Raw genomic sequence first — 17410 nt, 5'->3', positions numbered from 1 at the left:
AGTCTTCTGACTGGGATGATGTATCCCATCATGAATTTCTCTCCTGTCACACACTATTCACCTCAGAGTATCATTTGCATCCAACGTCTTCAGTTATCTGATGGGTATTTTAACAGTCTCCGTCCTCTCCTACAGTTTTTACTCTCTACATAACTCTGTGGAAATTATTCATTAGTGTCTTAAATGCTCCGTAATTCAGTCCGTTCTCCTTGCCAGCGGTTTCTTCTCCACGCCCATTCTGCGGAGATCCTCCTCATTCGTTACCTTGTCAGTCCACCGAATTTTCGACATTCTTCTGTAGCACCCCATATCAAATGCTTTGAACAGTTTGTTTAGATGTGAGTCATGTCTCATTTAGAAACAATTACAGCGACAGTGAAAAAGTAAAATACAAAAAGTGCAAACCTCTTACCGGCAAGAATGGGAGAAATCGTATCCTTTTTTTTTTTTAAAGTCGAAACAAATGTGCATAAAGCTTTTTGCAACGAGTGTATAAAATCATTTATGCTATCACACGGAGGTCTGAATGATGTCAAACGCCATGTAAGCGTCCCGGAACACCAACGGAGTGTAAGTGCTCGAAAGCGTACTCAGATTTTAGAACTGTTTTCAAAGAGCAATATGTTGACGACAGAGGAGGAAAATGTGATAGCTCCAAAGCTGACAAAAGTTTACGATGGCGTAAACCATAACACATCATACAATTCTATTGACTGCGATCCAAAGTAATGTCCGGAGATGTTTAATGATTCCCAAGTCGCATCAAAAATTTCGCTCAGTAGATAAGGCGCCCTCCTCACTTTACAATGTTTTGGCTCCAGCAACAGTCGAAGATAGCGTGGAGAAACTAAAGTCAGACGTGTTTTACAACATTTCGACAGATGCGTCAGATCACGGACATATAAAATATTTCGAACAGTTGTCAGATTTTGCTCTCAAGAGAATAGAATCGGCACCTGCCTGCCTGATTTTTGTGAGGTCCCGCATGAAAAAGTGGTCGATGTTTATAATAATATAAAAGCTACACTCAAAGCGCTAGATTTAGATTTTAGAAATGTATCTGCTTACTCAGCCGAAAGCATCAATGTTAATTTAGGTGAAAATAATTCAGTTTACAAACTGCAATGTCAAATAACGCTAATATTTGGCCTGTAGGGCGTTCAGCGCACGTGATACACAACGCCATCCGCCATGCTACCGCCTTGCTACGGAGGAATGGGAGTTTGACTTAGAGAACTTGGTACTTCAAGTGTATGGGCACTTATCCTATCACGCCTAGAGAGACCAGAGCTTAACACTTTACAGATACCGAAATAGAATACCAAAACATTACAAGACACGTCAAAACAAGGTGGCTGTTGGGAAAATTCTTCGTGAGTTTCCAGTGCTGGAGTCATATTTTATAGCTCTTGGAGATAACTGTCCAATTGTATTAGAAAAATATTTTGATGACAACCACGCAAAGAAAACAGAATGCTCTCTTGTATTTTTAGGTAATGCTTTAAAAATATTTCAGAACGCTGCCATGTGTTTGCAAAAAGACAACGCTTTATCTTGTGAAACCTACAAGATCCTAACAGATTTACGCCTAAAAATAGAGCAAACAATTAACGACAAATTCTTTGGATTTATTTGCTCGAATGCTCTCACCAGTTTCACAAGTGATGAGCAAGAGTCTATCAAAATTGTTTTGATTACATAGTACAGAAATGCATTGATATACGTCGTCGATCACTTGACTTTTTCGGAAGGTAACAATTTGGCATTCATGCGAATATTTGCTTCGGTCAATACATTTATTTACAAGGACCTGTCTATGTGCTGCCAAAAATTATCACTCGCCAAACTCGTTGATATGGAAGAACTTCATAATGAGATCGGCAGCGTTAAGAAAATTGTAAATAAAATTACTGAGGGACATTAACAAATACCACTGTAAAATGACAAAAAATCTATCTATGAAACTTGGCACGAACTATTTCAGCATTCGAACATACCGAACTTATTAAAGATTTTCCAGTTTACTGTGTCCTTTTCATGTTCTAACGCCACTGCTGAGACGGCATTACCACTTTGTCGAAATGCCTGAAATAATTCAAGAAATAGATTGTTGAACACGTAAAAGCGGAACTGCAAGTAAAAATCAACTTCCAGTACAATTGCAAAGCATTTTATAATTTCCTTTTGAAGAATAAAAGTTGCTCGAATGATCCCAATCACAACCCAAGTACTCCTTCAAAAGGAAAAAATTAATTCATTGAGCAAAGTACTTCATTCATTGATTTGTGTTGAAACATGTCAGTTAGACCGTCAGTGAGAGAGCACCGCGAGTTCCTCCTGCTAATAAGGTGAGTACACCGTTCGTTTATTACATATTTCTATGAGCTTCAAATACGAGCGACTTTAGTAATTTATAAGAACTGTGACTGCTGTGTACAGATGGGAGCTGAGTTGTTGACCCTTCGCTCACAGCGCCAGGCTGTGTTGGCTTCCAAATGGTGCAAATGGCGCTAAGTACTATGGGACTTAACATCAGAGGTCATCAGTCCCTTAGACATAGAACTACTTAAACCTAACTAACCTAAGGACAGCACACACATCCATCCATGCCCGAGGCATCCCGAGCGACTGTAGCAAGCGCGCGGTTCCGGACTGAAGCGCCTAGAAACGCTCGGCTGGCTGTTGGCTTCTGTCACACAGCTCGCGGCTGCTGCCAATGGGCATCACTGTGGGGGGTCAGACGCGGGGGCGAGTGGGAGATTATTCCAAAGTCTGGCAGGCAGCGAAAGACTTTCCGAGCCCCCGATCGTGGAGCCTCCTCCAATGTCTCTGAGCCGGATGCAGTCGTCCACCCTGTTCCAAAGAAAGCTTCTCGGCCTGCACGGTCTGGGAATTCCCAGAGGGTGGGTTTGCTGGTAGTTGGGATCTCCCCACATTAGGCGAGTAATGGGGTCCCTTAGAAACATAGCTGCCAAAGAGGGGATGGAAGCCAGCGTACACTCGTTGTGCACACCGGAAGAAGTCATTCTGGATGTGGAATGGGTGTCACTGGATGTCATGAAGAGTACAGGGTACCATCAACTGCAGGTGGTGGCCCATGTCGGTACCAATGACGTGTGTCGCTTTGGATCCGAGGAGATTATTTCTAGTTTCGGGCGGTTAGCAGAAATGGTAAAGATTGCCAGTGTTGTTTACGAAATTAAGGCGGAGCTCACCATCTGCAGCATCGTCGACAGAACCGATTGTGGTCCTCCTTTGTTGCAGAACCGAGTGGAGGGTCTGAATGAGAGGCTCAGACGGTTCTGTGACCGTGTAGGCTGCAGATTCCTTGACTTGCGCCATTGGATGGTGGGTTTCCGGGTCCCACTTAATAGGTCAGGAGTCCACTACATCCAGGAAGCGGCTACACGGGTAGCGGGGACTGTGTAACGGACTGGGCCACTTTTTAGGCTCTGAGCACTATGGGACTTAACATCTATGGTCATCAGTCCCCTAGAACTTAGAACTACTTAAACCTAACTAACCTAAGGACATCACACAACACCCAGCCATCACGAGGCAGAGAAAATCCCTGACCCCGCCGGGAATCGAACCCGGGAACCCGGGGTGGGAAGCGAGAACGCTACTGTACGACCACGAGCTGCGGGCCCACTTTTTAGGTTAGAGTGTCTGAGAAAACAACGGGAAGGGCATTCGTCTAAAAGGGGGCAGATAAAACACAGAGAGGTAGTTGTAGAAACGCTCGGTATTGTAGTTGTAAATTGTCGTAGCTGTGTGTCGTAGCTGTGTGTCCGGCTGACGAGTCAAGTTGAAATTTATGTCACCTACTAAGGACTATGGTGCCTGGCGGTATGATAAACATTAATTTCTAAGTCAATGCAGTCACAAGATAGGGCCATTTACGTTACACATTTTGATAGTCGCAAATTCACTCATCAAGACTTGTAGGGTACTTTCCATTGGATTAGAATCATGAAATTTGACAAGAAGCAAGATTTCACAGTACACGTAAAACAAAAGAATCCGAAAATTATCAATCTTTAATAATATAACAAGAAATTTTTTTTCATTTTCATTTGTTATCCGACTTCAGACTTGAACTGAAAACAAATAATAGTTGTGCATTCAGGCTTACCAGATAGCAGTGGTACAAGTGATACATCAGACAAGGAATGAATTTATTGCTCATATGACGCGTTTCGAAATTTATCCATCATCAGATATCCAGGAGCGAATACCACACGTAGATATAGCGTTTCAAATTTTATGTGAAAGAAACATTCGCAGAGTAGTCTGCCTGAATGGAGATCTATTCATTAAAAAGGTATTGGTCGGCTGCCTCCTGCATGACTTTTGTCACATTTATGTTATTGAAATTAAAACATTCTAGAATGTCTTGGAATCACTGCGAGCAATATCTTTTCAGTATCAGTGCCGATAAGAGGTAAAAATCGTCGAGATCTTCTATTCCCAGAATGCATGAACTGTCTGTACACGTAATTAAGTATGAACTCTCGCACCAGGCCAACATACGTCAGTTTTTCGATACTTGAGCGCCGGCTGGGGTGGCCGAGCGATTATAGGCGCTACAGTCTGGAACCACGCGACCGCTACGGTCGCAGGTTCGACTACTGCCTCGGGCATGGATGTGTGTGATGTCGTTAGGTTATTTCGGTTTAAATAGTTCTACGTTCTAGGGGACTGATGACCTCAGAAGTTAAGTCCCATAGTGCTCAGAGCCATTTGAACCTTTTTGATACTTGAGCGACGTTTTTCTGCTATTGTACACATGCACATGTTCGACACTGACGAAAAATATGGTGCACAAAGAAAACCGAAGTAATTGAGTCTGATGTCCCATCTGGGCACACTAGACAAAGACCAGAACGTAATATTTTACTTGAGGATAGCTATTCCAAATTCTGACCTTTGTTTTCTAGTAATGTAATGTAATTTTACAGTTTAGCAACATTTCATTGTGATGAAGACACCACTAGTAGGTGTCGAAACGTAGCTCAGTGTATCTACCGTTTATGTGCAGCCGGCTGGCTGTTTAATCCTATGTTAAAACCAGTATACGGTTGCTGATTAACAGCCATGCTCAAAACTGTAACAGCAAACCATTTGGTACTAGCAGGTAATGATCACACTATTGAACTCATCGAGGGCTAATCACCCGCTAGCCGCAAAACGTCTACCAAAAGTGCAAAATCTGTCGCAAGGGCTTACGCACCCACGCGAAAAAATATAAATAACAAATTCTTGGAAGCACATTCTTTTTGTACTATATCCGCGAGACGACAATATATTGGTGGCTATTTTTCTCCTGCCGGAGCGCGCCTCCCATCAAAGTATTCATTTATTTTCACGCGCGTTATTAAACTGCTACAGAAATCGCGCATTTTTGCCGTTAATGAACGTGTTGTCAGGCGGCCAGTGATTTACAACTAACGAAGCAAACAAACTGGAAAAAAGAGACAAAAAGGTTCCGCTGCGTGGCGAGTCGCACGCGGGCGCGCGAGCGCACCGGCGCCAGGCTACGCTCCGATCCGCAGTTTTTGTGTCAACAGCGCTTTTGCGCATTGACGTCACGTCAATAACACGCGGCCGGCGTTCGCTCATAATGCGCGCCCGCTAATATTGATCACATTTCCCCTCGGCGGATATTTTATTGTGAAAAAAACATTGTCTGAGCGGTGCGGCCCGGGCTAAATTGTTTAATGGATGGCGAATTGAATTAAAAAGCGACTGAGAGAATTTACGCGATACCGTGCAATATATAGCGGCGCCGTGGCTCAAAAAATATGACTCGGAAGTGGTCCGACATAAGCACAACGCTCGGATCAAGGGGATGCAGCCGCGGTCGTTTTCGCGACTACGAAAACAAATTTCTTCACTGAGTTCCAAAGGCATCTATTTTGCACACACTTCATCCCGTATATTCACTCACGCACGTCTACAGGCACTTGTAAGTCTCAAACATATGTAGACACAGACGCTGGAAAGGAAGACATAGGCACAACTAAGGTAACTGCGAAGAAACCTTGGATTAACAGAAGAAATACACTCCTGGAAATGGAAAAAAGAACACATTGACACCGGTGTGTCAGACCCACCATACTTGCTCCGGACACTGCGAGAGGGCTGTACAAGCAATGATCACACGCACGGCACAGCGGACACACCAGGAACCGCGGTGTTGGCCGTCGAATGGCGCTAGCTGCGCAGCATTTGTGCACCGCCGCCGTCAGTGTCAGCCAGTTTGCTGCGGCATACGGAGCTCCATCGCAGTCTTTAACACTGGTAGCATGCCGCGACAGCGTGGCCGTGAACCGTATGTGCAGTTGACGGACTTTGAGCTAGGGCGTATAGTGGGCATGCGGGAGGCCGGGTGGACGTACCGCCGAATTGCTCAACACGTGGGGCGTGAGGTCTCCACAGTACATCGATGTTGTCGCCAGTGGTCGGCGGAAGGTGCACGTGCCCGTCGACCTGGGACCGGACCGCAGCGACGCACGGATGCACGCCAAGACCGTAGGATCCTACGCAGTGCCGTAGAGGACCGCACCGCCACTTCCCAGCAAATTAGGGACACTGTTGCTCCTGGGGTATCGGCGAGGACCATTCGCAACCGTCTCCATGAAGCTGGGCTACGGTCCCGCACACCGTTAGGCCGTCTTCCGCTCACGCCCCAACATCGTGCAGCCCGCCTCCAGTGGTGTCGCGACAGGCGTGAATGGGGGGACGAATGGAGACGTGTCGTCTTCAGCGATGAGAGTCGCTTCTGCCTTGGTGCCGATGATGGTCGTATGCGTGTTTGGCGCCGTGCAGGTGAGCGCTACAATCTGGACTGCATACGACCGAGGCACACATGGCCATCACCCGGCATCATAGTGTGGGGAGCGATCTCCTACACTGGCCGTACACCACTGGTGATCGTCGAGGGGACACTGAATAGTGCACGGTACATCCAAACCGTCATCGAACCCATCGTTCTACCATTCCTAGACCGGCAAGGGAACTTGCTGTTCCAACAGGACAATGCACGTCCGCATGTATCCCGTGCCACCCAACGTGCTCTAGAAGGTGTAATTCAACTACCCTGGCCAGCAAGATCTCCGGATCTGTCCCCCATTGAGCATGTTTGGGACTGGATGAAGCGTCGTCTCACGCGGTCTGCACGTCCAGCACGAACGCTGGTCCAACTGAGGCGCCAGGTGGAAATGGCATGGCAAGCCATTCCACAGGACTACATCCAGCGTCTCTACGATCGTCTCCATGGGAGAATAGCAGCCTGCATTGCTGCGAAAGGTGGATATACACTGTACTAGTGCCGACATTGTGCATGCTCTGTTGGCTGTGTCTATGTGACTGTGGTTCTGTCAGTGTGATCATATGATGTATCTGACCCCAGGAATGTGTCAATAAAGTTTCCCCTTCCTGGGACAATGAATTCACGGTGTTCTTATTTCAATTTCCAGGAGTGTACTCCAGTTGACCGACGAAAGAAGGAAGTACAAACATATTCAGAGAAATGTGGGAGTGATTAAGTGAATAGGAAGTGCAGGGAGGCTAAGGCTAAAAGAGTGCATGAAAAATGCGAAGTAATCAAAAAAGAAATGATTCTCCAAAGGAATGACTCAGCATATATGAAACTCAAAAAAGTTAGGCCATATTAAAAGCAAGGATGGGAACATTAAAAATGCAGTGCAAATTACACCCTTAAATGCTAAGAAGAGACCGGATACGTGGAAGCAGTACACTGAAGACCTGTTTGAGGGGGTGGACTGACTTTTTTTTTCCTTTATTGATTTTCAATTCCCCCCGAAGGGGGCGGGCTGGCAGCAGCTTAGTCCGCTGCTCTACAGCCTACAGACGTTTTTAAAAAACGGAAGAAGAAAGAAACAAGAAAAACAGGCGATAAAACGGTGATGTAAAGTGTAAAATGGCGGAAAAATGCGGAAAGTTAAAACAGAAAGCAAAGGGGTTGGCAATGTTAATAAAATATACAGGAATCAGACAAGTAACATAGTAGACACTCAATTAAAAAAACATGGCGACAGTCTGGGTTTTGTTCGCAAGAGATAAAAAATCACACCCAGCGACAGTATGATGACCGTTCGCAACACGTCCCAAAAGACACGCAACATGGAACACTCACTGTAAAACACTCACTGTAAAACACTGCATGAAGATGGTGGCACAAAGATGACACTCCCGAGCCAAGAGCAGAGGTGGGGGGGGCCTGGAGGAGGGGGAAAAACAAGGAGGGAGGAGAGGAAAAAACGAAAAAGGTGGGGGGGACCAAGGAGGGAGAGGACTCAGAAGGGGGGGGGGAGGGGCAGGGCAGATTCAAGAGGAAATGAGAAAAGCAGAGGAGGGAAATGCAAAAGGACTCGGGGGAGAGAAGGGGGCAGAGAGAGGGGAGGTGGGAAAAAAGAGGATGGAAGGGGGGGAGAGGGAGCCCGGGAAAAGGACAGAGGAAAGGAGGGGGAGTGAGGATCAGAGTTGATAGGAGGGATAAATGGAGGGAGAGAGAGCATCATCTGGGAGGGGGAGTTGATGGAAGCCACCTTGGAAAAGGAGATGAAGGGTGTAGAGACGGACGGTAGGGGGGACAGTGAAGACGTGGCAAGGGGCGGGGATGGGAGAGGAGAGGTGCAACCAGGGGGTGAGGGGGATCAAGGTGGCGGGAGGTGTAGAGAATGCGGATACGTTCTAGGAATAGGAGCAGATATGGGAAAGGAATGAGGTCATAGAGGATCTGCATGGGGGACGGGAGGTGTATATGGAAGGCGAGGCGGAGTGCATGACGCTCAAGGATCTGGAGGGACTTATAGACTTTGGGGGGGGGGGCAGATATCCAGGAGGGACTGTCATAACAGAGGATGGGACGGATTAAGGATTTGTGGGTGTGGAGGATGGTAGAGGGGTGCAACCCCCATGTCCGGCCAGAGATGAGTTTGAGGAGTTGGAGGCAGTTGTGGGCTTTGGATTGGATGGAGCGGAGATGAGGGATCCAAGTGAGGTGACGGTCAATGGTGAGGCCAAGGTAGGTGAAGGCGGGGGTGAGGTGGACAGGACGGGTGCAGACAGTACGGGAGAAATCCAGGAGCCGGAAGGAGCGAGTGGTGCGACCCACGATGATTGCCTGGGTCTTGGAAGTATTGATTTCCAGGAGCCACTGGTTACACCACGCAGCAAAAAGGTCAAGGTGATTCTGGAGAAGGCGGTGGGACCGTTGGAGGGTAGCAGCGAGGGCGAGGAATGCGGTGTCATCAGCATATTGCAAGAGGTGTACTGGAGAGGGGGTTGGGGAATATCTGCCGTGTACACGAGGTAGAGGAGAGGGGAGAGGACAGAGCCCTGGGGCACACCTGCAGAGGGGTAGAAGGTGTGGGAATTGGCATTATGGATGGTAACATAGGAGGGGAGGCGGGAGAGGAAGGAGGCCATGAGACGGATGTAGTTGATAGGAAGGGCGTAGGTCTGGAGTTTAAACAGGAGACCGGGATGCCAGATACGGTCGTAGGCCTTTTCGATGTCAAGGGGTAGACTGATGACGGTTTAGAAGAAGAAACAGACGTCGATAGGGAATTGATACGGGCTCCAGTTTTAGATTCAGAATTTAGAAGAGCTTTGGGGGCTTAGGATCAAATAACGCGGAATAGATAAACATTATAAAATTTTTGGAAACAGAATCGGCGATCTATTAGAATTAAAATTTAACGATTAAAAACCCTCGATGTATCTTTGCGAGTAGCGTCTCCCTGTCGATTTAACAACCTTTGGTGCATCTTAGCAGAATAGACGTTAGAGGACAGCATGCTTTCAGCTGATCTTCAACCAAGTACCCTTTATACTCGTAGTTTATATTTTATGACGAATAATCATTTCGGTTCTAGGCGCTTCAATCTGGAACCGCGCGACTGCTACGGTCGCAGGTTCGAATCGTGCCTCGGGCATGGATGTGTGTGATGGCCTTAGGTTAGTTAGGTTTAAGTAGCTCTAAGTTCTAGGGGACTGATGACCTCAGATGTTGAGTCCCATAGTGCTCAAAGCCATTTGAACCATCTCAACCAATAACCATTTATAATGATGTTACGATGTACTTTAACTATAACGCACTTTTTAATCTACTTCTTGTGCTTACCTAATCATAGACGTCTTTGTGATTGGCTAGCAATGATGTCACTCTCAGGACGGTGGGCGTGACCAAGACTGTTTAATAACCGTTCTCTCCTTGTCCGATTAGCAGTTATTCCAGCGCCGAGGGTCGGCACAACTTGCACTACTGAGTCCACCCACCGTTCTGGGTATATGTATTTATTAGTTCTATATTTTGTTATATATACTTACTACTATAACGATCCCTCTATCTGGTAATATGTTTTTTTCAGAGTCTGAAGATGGTTCTTAAATAGAATCGAAACCGGACAATCCAATAAAAATAAGAAGTTGCGGTCAAGACTGTTTTTAATCTTTAAAAGATAAACATCATTCCACAAGATTTCTAAAATCATTGGGATAATGGCAACGAAACGACTATTCGCTTTGGTTTGCTGAATGTATAACACTGGCAATATACCATTATACTTTCAGAGAGAAACGTCATCCAAGCAATTCCAAAGACAGCAAAAACCGACAAGTCCTAGAAATGTCGCACAATTATGTTAACAGCTCATGCATCCAAGTTGCTGACAAGCATAAGGTAGAGAAGAATGGAACAGGAAAGTGAGGATCCGTCAGATGACAATCAGTTTGGCTTTAGGAAAGATAAAGGCACTAGAGAGACAAATCTGACATTGTGACTGATAATGGGAGCACGACTAATAAAAAATCAAGACATATTCATAGGATTTGTTGGCCTAGAAAAAAACGTTCGGCAGTGTCAAATGGTGCAAGATGTTCGAAATTCAGAGGGAGCAGGGGTAAGCTATAGGGGGAGACGGACAATAAACAATTTATACAAGAACCAAAAATGGTACAGTAATAGTGGAAGACTAAGCACGAAGTGTTCGGATTAAAAGGGTGTAAGACAGGGAATTAGTCTTTCGCCCCTATTGTTCAGTCTGTACATCGAAGAAGCAATGACGGAAATAAAAGAAAGTTTCAGGACTGGAATTAAAATTCAAGGTGAAAAAGTGTCAATGGTAAGAGTCACTCATGATATTGCTATCCTCAGTGAAGGTTAACAAGAATTACAGAACTTGCTGAATGGAATGAACAGTCTAATGAGTACGGAATATGGACTGAGGGTATATAGAAGAAAGACGAAAGTAGTGAGAAGTAGTAGAAATGACAACAGCGAGAAACTTAATATCAGAATTGGGGAACACGAAGCAGACGAAGTCTAGGAATTCTGTTACCTCGGCAGCAAAAATCCCACGAGGGTCGTAGCTAGGACGACATAAAAAAAACAGCTCTGGCAGAAAGGGTATTTCTGCCAAAATAATAAATAAATGTCATGTGACTAGGGCCTTCCGTCGGGTAGAGCGTTCGGCGGGTGCAAGTCTTTCGATTTGACGCCACTTTGGCGACTTGGGCGTCGATGGGGATGAAATAATGATGATTAGGACAATGCAACACCCAGTCCCTGAGCGGAGAACATCTCCGACCCAGCCAGGAATCGAACCCGGGCCCTTTGGATTGACAGTCCGTCGCGCTGACCACTCAGCTACGGGGGCGGATTTCTACCAAAAAGAAGTTTACTAGTATCAAATATAGGTCTTAATTGGAAAAAGAAATTTTTGAGGAAGTACGTTTGCAGCACAGTTTTGTATGATAGTAAAACATGGACTGTGGGAAAACTGGAACAGAAGAGAATCGAAGCATTTTTGATGTTGTGGTACAAAAGAATGTTGAAAATTAGGTGTACTGATGAGGTAAGGAATGATGAGGTTCTCCCCAGAACCGGTGTGGAAAGGAATATATGGGAAACACTGACAAGAAGAAGGGACAGGATGGTAGGACATGTGTTATGACCGTACTATCAGAGGGAGCTACTGTAGCTGAAAACAGAGATTGGAATACATCCAACAAATACCTGAGGAAGTAGGTTGGGTGAATCACCTCTCTGCTAGGGTAGTATGTATCTGGACGGAAAATGTGAGAACAGAGATGCTTGGCAGCAGAATTGGTTCGTGAGTCCACTCGGTCGGCAGACGAAAGTTGCTCTTCTCTCTGTGCTTTTGTCTTATGCTTCTGTTCTGATGTCGACGAACTAAGTCCCCCTCACAGTACTGAAGTTTGTCTTGTGATAGTGAAATGGGTATTTTCGAACGATTCCCTTTTGGTTTATGGTGAGATGGTGGCTTGGTCACAAGCTTGTGCTCCGTACACAGAGATTAAACAAAAGTATACAAACACCGCGAGAAATGCATGTTTGAACATAAATGTAGACGCTAGCCATGCCTGAAGGTTGCACTGTTGTATTTGATCACGAACGGTACCTGTGTGATGTCACATGATGTAATGTGGTGATGCTGTGTTCCAGGACGAGAGGGCCCTAGTTCACACAGCTCGCATCCTGCACGACGATCAAGTGTCACATCTCCTCTGGCCACCCTGTCACTAGATTTGAATATTATTATGCCTTAGTGGACTATTTTGGAGAGAAGTGCTTGTTATCGCTAACCATCTCCATCGTCGTTACCTAAACTTGTCACTACTTCGCAGGGATAACATTATAAGTGTCCTTTGAAAATCACACAGGATCTGTCTTTATCCATTTCCAGACGACTGGAAGCTGTTTTGAATGCCAATGGTTTTCCTGCAGTATATGAGAAAGGTAATTGTGTTTTGGTGTTCCCTTATTTTTGTCCACATCTGTACGTGATTGTACCTGGCGCAATTTTCACATTATACAGCAACAGATTTCTTTCCACGATACACTTTTGCAGTCGGGGTTACCTTGGTCCTTGTTCGGCCACATGGTTTTTCAGAGCTCGAGGAACCAATATCCAGTTTTATTTCTGTCGTCCAATGCATGAAGGTGCTCTTCGCCTTATAAAATAATATTTCGGACGTTACTGCTAAAATGTGATTATTTTCTTTTGCAAAAACAGACATAATGTCTTATGGGATAACAGCAATCAGTGATTTTATGTTACTTTAAATCCGTCTTGATTGCAAATTTTTTTTTTTATTATTCATATGACCGGTTTCGGTTCATTCAGAACCATCTTCAGATCTGATATTTAAGTTACAGGAGTAACCCGTCCAATTCAGCAACTTTCACATGCTACGTAGCGTTTGCAATCAAGACGGATTTAAAGTAACATATTTTCTTTTGTCTCCTGTGATGGGATGGCAGTGAAAAGACACGTGGTCAGAGGAATTGGATTTTTACCTGAAACTAGTACCCCACCGCCGCTTGGCTTAGCACGATTTCCACTATTTCTTTCCGGAAAACTTGTCTAGCGCAACGGTAATTTTGTAGACGGGCCACTGCGTAGAGCTATGATGGAAATTCTGGTGCGAGGTTCAAAAAATGGTTCAAATGGCTCTGAGCACTATGGGACTCAACTGCTGAGGTCATTAGTCCCCTAGAACTTAGAACAAGTTAAACCTAACTAACCTAAGGACATCACAAACATCCATGCCCGAGGAAGGATTCGAACCTGCGACCGTAGCGGTCTTGCGGTTCCAGACTGCAGCGCCTTTAACCGCACGGCCACTTCGGCCGGCTGGTGCGAGGTATGACCATCAGCCAGTCTCCCAACTCAAGAGCCAGTTTGGCGCAAGCTGCATTCTCAGTGTGACCTTTTCCCGCGTTTCTCAACATAACTTCATTACGAATCACCCTGAGCCACGCAAAGTTATCAGGAGTGCACCCTTTGCCATGCAACATAACGATGAAGCGCCCTCTGCCATGCAACTTCGGTACAAGGCACCCCGTGCCATACAACATCGGCAAGAAACGCCGTCCGCTCCTAACGTTGGTATAAGGCCTAAATTGCTGCGAAGCAACTTCAGCCACACAACTTCGATAAGAAAAGTCCTCTGCCACTTAACATTGTTACTTAGTACCCCTTGCCAACTAATAATGTTACAAAGCACCCACACAACAGTAACACGCGATTTCTTAAGGTATAAATCTGCAGCCAGTCGCTTCTTTGAATTTTCGATACGATTTATTTTACCATGGAGTAGCATTCGTGCCACTGTTAGCATCGGATGGAGGTGTTTCAGGAACATTGTGTCACGGACCAAGCGTAGCTATAAGCTCTGGTGATTGTGAGTACACTGCACTGTGACATCCAGAATGAATCCTTTCCTATTACGTACACTGATAGGTAATACACATAAATACACACAATATTCACTTCCACTTCATGCTACACTTATTCACAGAAGATAAACACTGGCATCGTTTGCATCGCAGCGGGGCTATTTAATCGTAATTTAGCCGATTTGTACGAAATGTTTACATATTATATACACAAGCCTTCCTCGTGAATCAGTCTGTCTATTAGTGAAAATCGTATGAAAATCCCTAAAGCAGTTCCTGAGATTGGCCCAACCATACCACTCGTAGGGCACACCTATCGTATATATATATATATATATATATATATATATATATATATATATATATATATATATATATATGTGTGTGTGTGTGTGTGTGTGTGTGTGTGTATGTGTATATGTGTGTGTGTGTGTTTTCAGCACAATACTCCACATCACCCACACCTGCACATGTATTCATTTCAGAACTATATCCTCGAAAGTGCAGATGATAAACGGGTATTCATTGGACAAATATATTATACTAGAACTGACATGTGATTATATTTTCACGCAATTTGGGTGCATAGATCCTGAGAAATCAGAACAACCACCTCTGGCCATATTAACGGACTTGATACGCCTGGGCGTTGAGTCAAACAGAGCCTGGATGGCGTGTACAGGTACAGCTGCCCATGCAGGTTCTACATGATACCACAGTTCATCAAGGGTAGTGACTGGCGTATTGTGACGAGCCAGTTGCTCGGCCACAATTGACCAGACGTTTTCAGTTGGTGAGAGATCTGGAGAATGTGCTGGCCAGGTCAGCAATCGAACATTTTCTGTATCCAGAAGGGCCCGTACAGAACCTGCAACATCAGGTCGTGCATTATCCTGCTTAAATGTAGGGTTTCGCAGGGATCGAATGAAGGGTAGAGCCACGGGTCGTAACACATCTGAAATGTAACGTCCACTGTTCAAAGTGCCGTCAATGCGAACAAGAGGTGACCGAGACGTGTAACCAATGGCACCCCATACAATCACGCCGGGTGATACGCCACTATTGCGATGACGAATACAACGTGCGTTCACCGCGATGTTGCCAAACACGGATGCGACCATCATGACGCTGTAAACAGACCCTGGATTCATCCGAAAAAATGACGTTTTGCCATTCGTGCACCCAGGTTCGTCGTTGAGTACACCATCGCAGGCGCTCCTGTCTGTGACGCAGCGTCAAGGGTAACCGCAGCCATGGTCTCCGAGCTGATAGTCCATGCTGCTGCAAACGTCGTCGAACTGTTCGTGCAGATGGTTGTTGTCTTGCAAACGTCCCCATCTGTTGACTCATGGATCGAGACGTGGCTGCACGATCCGTTACAGCCATGCGGATAATATGCCTGTCATCTCGACTGCTAGTGATACGAGGCCGTTGGGATCCAGCACGCCGTTCCAAATTACCCTCCTGAACCCACCGATTCCATATTGTGCTAACAGTCATTGGATCTCGACCAACGCGAGTAGCAATGTCACTATACGATGAACCGCAATCGTGATAGGCTACAATCCGACCTTTATCAAAGTCGTAAACGTGATGGTACGCATTTCTCCTCCTTACACGAGGCATCACAACAACGTTTCACCAGGCAACGCTGGTCAACTGCTGTTTGTGTATCAGAAATCGGTTGGAAACTTTCCTCATGTCAGCACGTTGTAGGTGTCGCCACCGGCGCCAACCTTGTGTGAAAGCCCTGAAAAGCTAATCATTTGCATATCACAGCATCTTCTTCCTGTCGGTTAAATTTCGCGTCTGTAGCACGTCATCTTCGTGGTGTAGCTATTTTAATGGCCAGTAGTGTAGCTGCCTTAAGCAGAGATGAGAGTGTTACTAAATACAGTTTTGAGCTACACAAGTAACCTTGTGACATAGCTCAGTGAATACGGAGAAATGGATACGATTTTTTGCAGCACACTAGCTCAGACCTATTCATTTTACTAGTTGTAGTAGTCAGCAGTACATGCACGTGTGTAGTGAGTAGCATAGTGGAGTCTGTGGTAAGGTTTATAGTGTCAGTTTTGCCTCGGTTAGCTTTTGTTAAACTCCCCTTTTGTTATTCTGGTGCTCTTACGAAATCTCTTTGCACTACGAAATTGAAAATAAAGGCAATCACTATGCATTTAGTCTTGTATGGTCAGATTTTATGAAACGAAAGGGGCAAACTCCAGGCCATTAAAAATCAGTCATGGTCTCTTATAAAGTTACAGTTATAAGTAAGCAGTAATATAAGAATCTCATGTCTTTCAAAATGGTAAGAAGCGAGTGAGGTAAATGGTAAAGTACTAGGCACATTAAATTCAAAAGACAAAATTTAACATCCTTTATTAAAATATTAATTGAAGTACACTTGACCCAAAACAATACAGGATTAATCAAGATGGAAAATTTAAAACGATCACTATTTAGCCTTTATCAATATAGAAATCTTGGAAGCAACTGCTATGTGGCTCATTAGGAAAAACTTTATTTACAACGAAACTTCCTGGCAGATTAAAACTGTGTGCCGGACCGAGACTCGAACTCGGGACCTTTACCTTCCGCGGGGAAGTGCTCTACCAACTTTTTGTTTTTTATTATTTATTTATTTTCAATAAAGATCACTCTGTTAAAAGGAACATGTAGATCATTTCATGGTATAGTATGTGCATTACATATTGAACGGTGAGAGAAGCGTGAAGTTCATTATCAGCTGTCAAATGTGCACACTGACTGCACCCGGCACATCCCAACTGCGTGGTGGGTCGAGGAAGACTACCTGAAGATAGTTGGCAAAGGTTTTCCGATAGTGTGACCATCTATGAACCTCATTGTGGGCTTGCTGCAAGAAATACCAAAAGTTAAGTCGCGACTTGGCAGCATCCATATAGAGGTACGCGATCGTCCAACCTTTGAACCACATGATCGACTGTGATTTAGTCGCCGGAAAGTAGTCACTCTCCGGATGTAAGAAGGAAGGAGATGTAATATGTTGCGGGGTCACACGGAAGTAGCAAGCTACCATCTGCCTTCCTAGGAGCCAGACGTCCTCCACCGCGATACAAGTTAAGTGGTGATGGTCGTCATCCACTTGACGACATTTCGGGCATAGTGGAGTGTCCACTAGTCCAATTGCATGGAGCC

The sequence above is a fragment of the Schistocerca americana genome, chromosome 1 (assembly GCF_021461395.2).
Source record: "Schistocerca americana isolate TAMUIC-IGC-003095 chromosome 1, iqSchAmer2.1, whole genome shotgun sequence".
NCBI classification, from domain to species: domain Eukaryota; kingdom Metazoa; phylum Arthropoda; class Insecta; order Orthoptera; family Acrididae; genus Schistocerca; species Schistocerca americana.
Note: the sequence above shows the minus strand (reverse complement) of the source record.